The sequence below is a fragment of the Pholcus phalangioides genome, unplaced genomic scaffold, assembly GCF_987345545.1.
Source record: "Pholcus phalangioides strain wild (caught in Gottingen) unplaced genomic scaffold, Ppha-v1.0 ptg000013l_1, whole genome shotgun sequence".
NCBI classification, from domain to species: Eukaryota; Metazoa; Arthropoda; class Arachnida; order Araneae; family Pholcidae; genus Pholcus; species Pholcus phalangioides.
This window is the reverse complement of record NW_028301606.1, coordinates 2,499,693-2,506,958: the sequence shown is the minus strand read 5'-3', so window position 1 is coordinate 2,506,958 and position 7,266 is coordinate 2,499,693.

Here is a 7,266-nt window from a genome sequence, read left to right as displayed (position 1 = left end):
ACTCCCCCCCCCCCCCCCCACCCCCCGAGTATTTTCTACAAGGGTTGGCTACAGCTGCTCCAGATGGCATTCTCAGAAAAACAAAGAGAATAATCTCTTATACAAACACAGTTATAGTGGTCAAAGTTCAGTTATTGTAGCGTCAAAATCATAATTATCATATTACTAAATAAAAAAAATAATAATTATTGAATATTTTTTGAAAACCACTCCAGCGTAAATAATTAATTCAATTGCAACGCCATTAACAAACGCTTCCCACTTTGAAAAGCTGATTCAGAAATGAGCCTGAGCCGTCTAGGTGAAGGCCATCGATCCTAACCACTAGACCAAATGGTATGCCATATCGATGAATAATGGTCTTTTTCTAAAAAGAAGTATATAGTTAATATTCTACTTATAACTTCCCTAAAGATAACATTTGAGTGAGTCATGGAAATGACTTTCATATCGCGTAAATATTTATAAATACACCTAAACAGTTTCATATACAGAGTGTCCTGCAAGTCGAAACTCAGCCTTTATCTCTCATCAACCGTTCGTCTTAGAGGTCTTTCACACGGAGCGGATGCTGATGCGGGTCCGGAAGAAGTTTTAACAATTGTAATATACTGAGCCTTTCAGACGAGCCGAAATATCTCCGCACCTAGGAAATGTTCATGCGGGTCCGGACGTCGTCCGCATGTGTCAAAACCTAAGTGCGGGCTCCGCATCCGCACATAGAAGTTTTGACAATAGGTTTATTCGGAGCTATTCACACGATGCGGATGCGGAGCGAATTCGTCCGCATCTTTGGCTATTTTTTAAAGATGATTCAGCACGGAATTTTTTTAATTATTTTGCCATAAGTACCCGCCGCTGTGGTGGTCGAGTGGTCATAGTGACGGACTAGCATCGCGAGGATCCGGGTTCGAACCCCCACCGGCACCACAGTGGTGGTCGGCTGAAGTTGGTTTTCTGTGGTTTCCAACTTCAAGGCGCGAATGCGAGCCGATCTCCCCGTTAAAAAGTCTCGCCACAGAGAACAACAGGCCTACAACGTAAATATTCAATCATTACACCTCACTCACGATTTGAAGTATAGATGGCAGCACTGAAATATCAAGCACAACACTAGCTACACACTCAGAATTGTTAGGTTCACTCACTTTGTTCCAGACTCTGCCACGTAACTGCCTTTTGCCCATATTTCACAATTTTATACAATAAAACCTGTCAACAACGGCCACTGACGGGACCAAAATTATAAGCTGTTCTGTTCATTACGAATATTTAATTGACTACATACTTTAATAACGTTTAAATTTAATTTAAAAATTTTAATTTTTTTCTTTTTAAATTTTTAAAATTATTTAAAAAATATAAATATTTGAAATATTATTTTAAATATTTGTTATTTTTTTAAAATTTTAATCTTTTAATTTTTTAAACTTAAAAAAAATACTTTTTATTAAACAACGTTATCCACGTACGGCGTTCACCCAGGGCCGGATTAAGACGATTGCAGGCCCTAAGCACTTGAATAGTTTTGGTGCCCCCCCCGATACCTACAAGTATATTTTACTCGAATAAACTTAAAAAAAAGTGAAATTTTATATTTCAGAAGTGACTAAAAGTTTTATGAAAGTTATTTTATAAAACTTGAAAAAAGCAACCAATTAATTTATCGGTTGCATATGCTCGAATACAACCGATCAGCTTATTGGTTGCATTTTTAAGAGAATTATTATAAAATTTTTATAGTGCAATCTGGACTTAAAGCCGGGATCACACTATAAAGTTTTATAAAATATGTTTTATAAAAGTTGAAAATTCAACCAATTGGCGCATCGGTTGCATTCAAGCAACCGGTGATCTTATTGGTGGAATTTTTCACGTTTTATCAAACAGCTTCTACAAAACTTTTAAAGTGTAATCCCGGCCTAAGGCCAGTATTGCACCATAAAAGTTTGATAAAATCCCTTTTCTAAAACTCAAAAAATTCAACCAATAAAGCTCATAGGTTACATTTGAGCAAATACAACCGATAATCTTATTGGTGGCATTTTTAAAGTTTTATAAAATTACTTTTATACAACTTAAAAAAATCCAACCGATAAAGATCATAGATTACATTCGAGCAAATGTAACTGGTGAGCTTATTGGTTAAATTTTTCAAGTTTTATAAAAGGACTTTTATAGTGTAATACCGGCCAAAGGCTGGTACCCTATAAAACTTTGATTAAAAATTATTTTATAAAACTTGAAAAATGTAACCAATAAACTCATCTGTTACATTTGAGAGAACTTAACTGATCAGCCTATTGGTTGCCTTTTTCAAGTTTTATAAACGAACTTTTATCAAACTTTTATAGTGTAATCCCGGCCTAACACAGAATTGTGATGTGAATATTTCTAAGCTCAGACATTTTGAAAGTCTCCACCCCTCCCCTTTTTTTCTACTTGCAAATTCTTTGATATCTCCTGAATTTTTTTTTTTTTTGGAACATCGAATGTTTTGGATGTTTTTGGATTGGATTTTTCGAACATTGGATGTTTTCGGGATTTTTCGAACATTGGATGTTTTCGGAATTTTTCTTCCATATTTTTCCGAAAAGACAGATTTTTTTTTTTTCAAAATCTTTTGAAAATATTTTTCAAGACATTTTCTCCCATCGACTACTTGTGAGGATCGGAATGAAGACATCTTTATTCCCATATTCTATATGGCTCTGGATTAAACCACCAAAGAATTTCTCTAGGCTGCCTATGGGCACTGAATCAGGGGTGAAGGAGAAAAATAATTACAAAAATTGCGCAAAAATAGTTTTTATGCATGAATTTTAAACTGAAGATGCGGGCGATTCGTCCGCATCTTTATATCGTATGAAAGGGTATGCGGACCCGCATCCGCTCCGTGTGAAAGGGGCCTTATAGAGGTCTTTAACCTTTTTCTAGTCGGGAGCACTGCTCGTACCCATCATCGAAAGAAGATCACCCTCACTGCAAGTTTGACACACCAAAGCATGAAATCAGGATGATTTCAATCCTTCAATGCAATTTGCACAAGGTTGTTTACTTGAGACGTTGATCAAGTGCTCGCGAGCACGAAATCGGACACGATCATCGAGCACTTTAGGTGCCTCAGGGAGCAGTGTAGCGCTCGCGAGCAACGGGTTGAAGATGCCTGTCTTAGAGGAATGGTTTCAATTTGAAAAATGCTCACAACGAGTTCAAAAATCACTCTGTACCAGTTTTGGGAGTGAGGAGACAATGTGTCATAAAGTAAAAAAGAAAATTATATAGTTTTCATGTCCTGTACTTTCCAACCAGAAAATTGTTCTGTCCCTCTTGAAGCCAACAAAAAAAAATTCACGTTTTCAAGTGCAATATTCGCTGAGATATTTGAATTCAAAATCGGAGTTAATATGGGAAAGATCTGCATAAATGAGGGAAAGAAGCGTTGTCCGCGTTAGTTTATACTGTTCTTTCCCACCTTTTCTCCATATTTTGAATTCAAGTATCTCAGTGAATATTCCACTTCAAAATATGGAATATTTTTTGTTAACCTGAAGAAAGACATTAAAAATCAGGAAGGAGGGGATTGAATAAAAATTTAGATTTTTTTTTTATTTTATGACACACTGTATTTCCTCTTTCGGAACTGGTACAGAGTGATTTTTAAACTTATTTTGAGCATTTTCCAATTTGGAATCATTCCTCTACGACAGAGATCTTCAACCTTTTTCCAGTCTCGAGCACTGCCTGTGCCCATCATCAAAAGAAGAGCACCCTCACGGCAAGTCTGACATTCCAAAGCGCGAAATCAGGATGGTTTCAATCCTTCAATGCATTTTTTACAAGGTAATTTACTTGTGACGTTGATCAAGTGCTCGCGAACGCAAAATCGGACAGGAGCATCGATCACTCTAGGTGTTTTTCAGGTAGCACCGTGTTGCTCGCGAGCAACGGGTTGAAGATGCCTGCTCTACGACAAACGGTTGATGAGGTAAAGGCTGAGTGAGGATTTACAGGACACTCTGTATTTTTTAACGGGCAACCAATGGTGTCTTAAGTGAGCCGATGGTACCCCGAGCAATAAGATTTTCAAAATGATTAGATTTTTATTAATTAATACGCGCACATAAGAGTTTTAATCATCAAAGGAGGCATTTTACGGAGAGTTTCCGGAAGGAATAAAAATTCTACCGTTGAGAGAGAGATTCTCTAAAATTCAACCGGAATATGTATATAGTGAAAATCAATAAATTCCCTCTAAATGTCCTTTTTTTTAAATGAAGTAGGTTTTCTTCCGATTTTCCGCTGGTGCATAGTAGCAGGGATAAGAAAATGTGTTCCCTTGACGAATCAGCTTTACAAAATATCTGTGCTCGTCATTGATGAAATAAAAAGCTTTCAAAAAGGCGAGATATCTCGTCAATACCGGTGAGACGGTAAAAGTAAAATATAAAAAATATCAAGAAAAATTTAGGAAATTCAGATATGATTGTGAGACCTCTGTAAAATTGAAATTGTGGTGAAAAGATCACAATTATTATTTTTCTGCAGCCGTCAGGCGAAAAATTGTTGTTTTGGCGAAATTGATTATTTTAAACAAATTAATTTTTTTGTTATCACACCAAGAATTTTATTCGAAAAAAATTCCGCAGATATGTCATGATTTAAAATGCTTTTGGATTTTGTCATTTTGGAAGAATTTTTTTTTTCGGCATGAAAACATCGCAATAATTGCCATTATCATCGATTATAGGCTGATCGATAATTTCAATCTTTCTCGTGTAAGCTAATTTTTTTCTATTAAATATTTCGCGTGAGTTTCTTTCGGTTTAATTTACAGAGCAGCAAATTTTACTGCAAAGCATTATTTCGATCAGGGCAGTATAAAAGTTTTCATCATACAGGGTGGGCAAAAAGTCCGTAGGAAATTTAAAAATTCATAAAAAACGGAAAAATAACCGAAATAAAAAACGGTTTGCAGGGTTAGCATCGCTAGGTCGTGGGAATTTTTTTCAGACAGGAAAAAAAAGCCGATAGGTGGCACTGACGCACACAAGTCAAAGAGAAGATACGAAAGTAACGAACAGAATGCCTCCAAATCGTTTATTACCGGAGTATGTGTCCCACATGACCATCACCACAGGAGATAACACATTGCAGGCGATTCACAAATCCAACAACGGCAGAGTGCATCCCCATACATGGTTTACAATGGGGAACTGGTTGTGGATTAGGAGTGAAAGTTCTTATAACCGTCTCATTTGCATATTACCACCGAAGTCACTCGCACCAGCGCTACCTATCGGCTGTTTTTGACATCCTATATAAACTATTTAGATATTGAAAATTCAGTGATTTATCTTTTTTAATTAAAATGCAAGAAGAGAGATACATTTTCAAACCTTATTAAATAAATGAAATTCCTACCTCTATTTATTGTACTGAAATTTTTTTTCCACCTAAAAATTTTTATGCGAATAAAATGAAAATTCACCGAGACGTCATGATTTAAAATTCTTAGTTTTCATAATTTTCGAAGAGTTTCAGCTTGTGAAACATGGCAATAATCGGTAATTTCAATCATTGATATGTATAAGGTATTTTTTCCCCCTTCAAATATTGCGCTGTGAATATAATTCGGTTCAATTCGTACAACCAGAAATTTTATTACAAAGTATTATTTCGAGCAAATCCAGACCAGAATTGAACGTTTCCGTCGCCTATATTCGTTTACAAATAAAAAAAATTCATACAAATTGAAGGAATTTCTTTTTCAAATGAAGGTATATTTCATTGAATTTTTGTATATATTCGAAAGTGCAAAAAAATTTATTCTCACAAAGGGGTTTTTTTTTTTTTGGTGAAGGGGAAATAATAGTTCAAATGTTTATCGCTAGAGAGTGCTGCACGAAATTAAATCACTTTAAATATGCAAATCAGAGTCCTATAAAATGCAGAGTGTACGATTAACAGCTTATTTTTTCCTGTTTCTGGATCATATGGCATTTTAGTTTCGAAACATTGATCCTTGAGGCATATTTTCACTAAGAAAAGTTATCCAATTAATGTCTACTCAGATTTGTTATTCATGTTGCAAGGGATTGTATAATTATTAAAATAAAAATGTTAACTTTTTATACAGTCCCGCGTGCTCAAAAACCCAATTAGAAAGTTGTTGCCCTGTCTCTCCTGATGCCAAAAGAAAAAGAAAAAAAAAATCAAAGTGCAATATTCATTGAAATATTCTAATACGGAAAGCTGGTAAGTCGTTTTACCCGCATTTAATGCTGTTCTCCCTCAGCTTTTCGAATTCGAATTTCTCAACGAATATTGCACTTGGAAACGTGGAGTTTTTTTTGTTGGTATCCGGAGAGGCAGAGCAACAACTTTCTAACTGGGCTTTTGAACACGGGGACTGTATAAAAAGTTGTCATTTTTATTTTAATAAGTATACAAAAAAAAAAAATCCCTTGCAGCATGAATGGCATATCTAAGTACTACACGTTAATTGGATACTTTTTCTTACTGGTAGTATACCTTTAGGATCGATGTTTCGAAAGTAGAATGCCATAGGCTCTGTTACCTATACATCCTGTATAATGTTTTCATTGAGATGTTGAAATTGATTGATAAAGAACGTTTGGTGAATTTGTTTTACTTCAGCCACGAATCGCTGGCCGAAGCTTTACGAACTCTCCGGACCCAGAAGATATTAAAAGAAAGGTTCAGCCCTAACCACTATTGCCGCACTGGTTTCCAACGTCCTCTATTGACAAAAATTTCAACTGATTTTTTTTTTTTGTACTTAGAAAACTCCCCCTTCATGAGAATAACTTTTTATAGCCGTATTTTCAAATACACCAAATTATTTAATTTTTATGAATTGCAAAACTGTTTACAAATTCGTGGGACACCCTGTATTTTGTTTAATTATTATTTCACGGTATATCTCAGCTGATTTTTTTTTTCCTTGGTATTTTTTCGGACTTTTCTCCAATTTTGGAATTTTTAGTTCTTTCAAAAACACTTAATGAAAATATGCATAAATTCAGCCAAGGAGGATCCCCCCAAAAAATACCAAACCCTTGGGTAAGATAACACACAATATAAAATATTCAAATATTTATAAATTATCAGTAATTTATAATTCTTTTTAATTAAATGCAAGAAGAGATCTGCAGGCCTTTTCAAGCCGTCTCAAATCATTGCACGGATGTAATGTAACGCTGTTTATCTCATCTCGACATTCTCCGCCGCGGTACGTGGTTT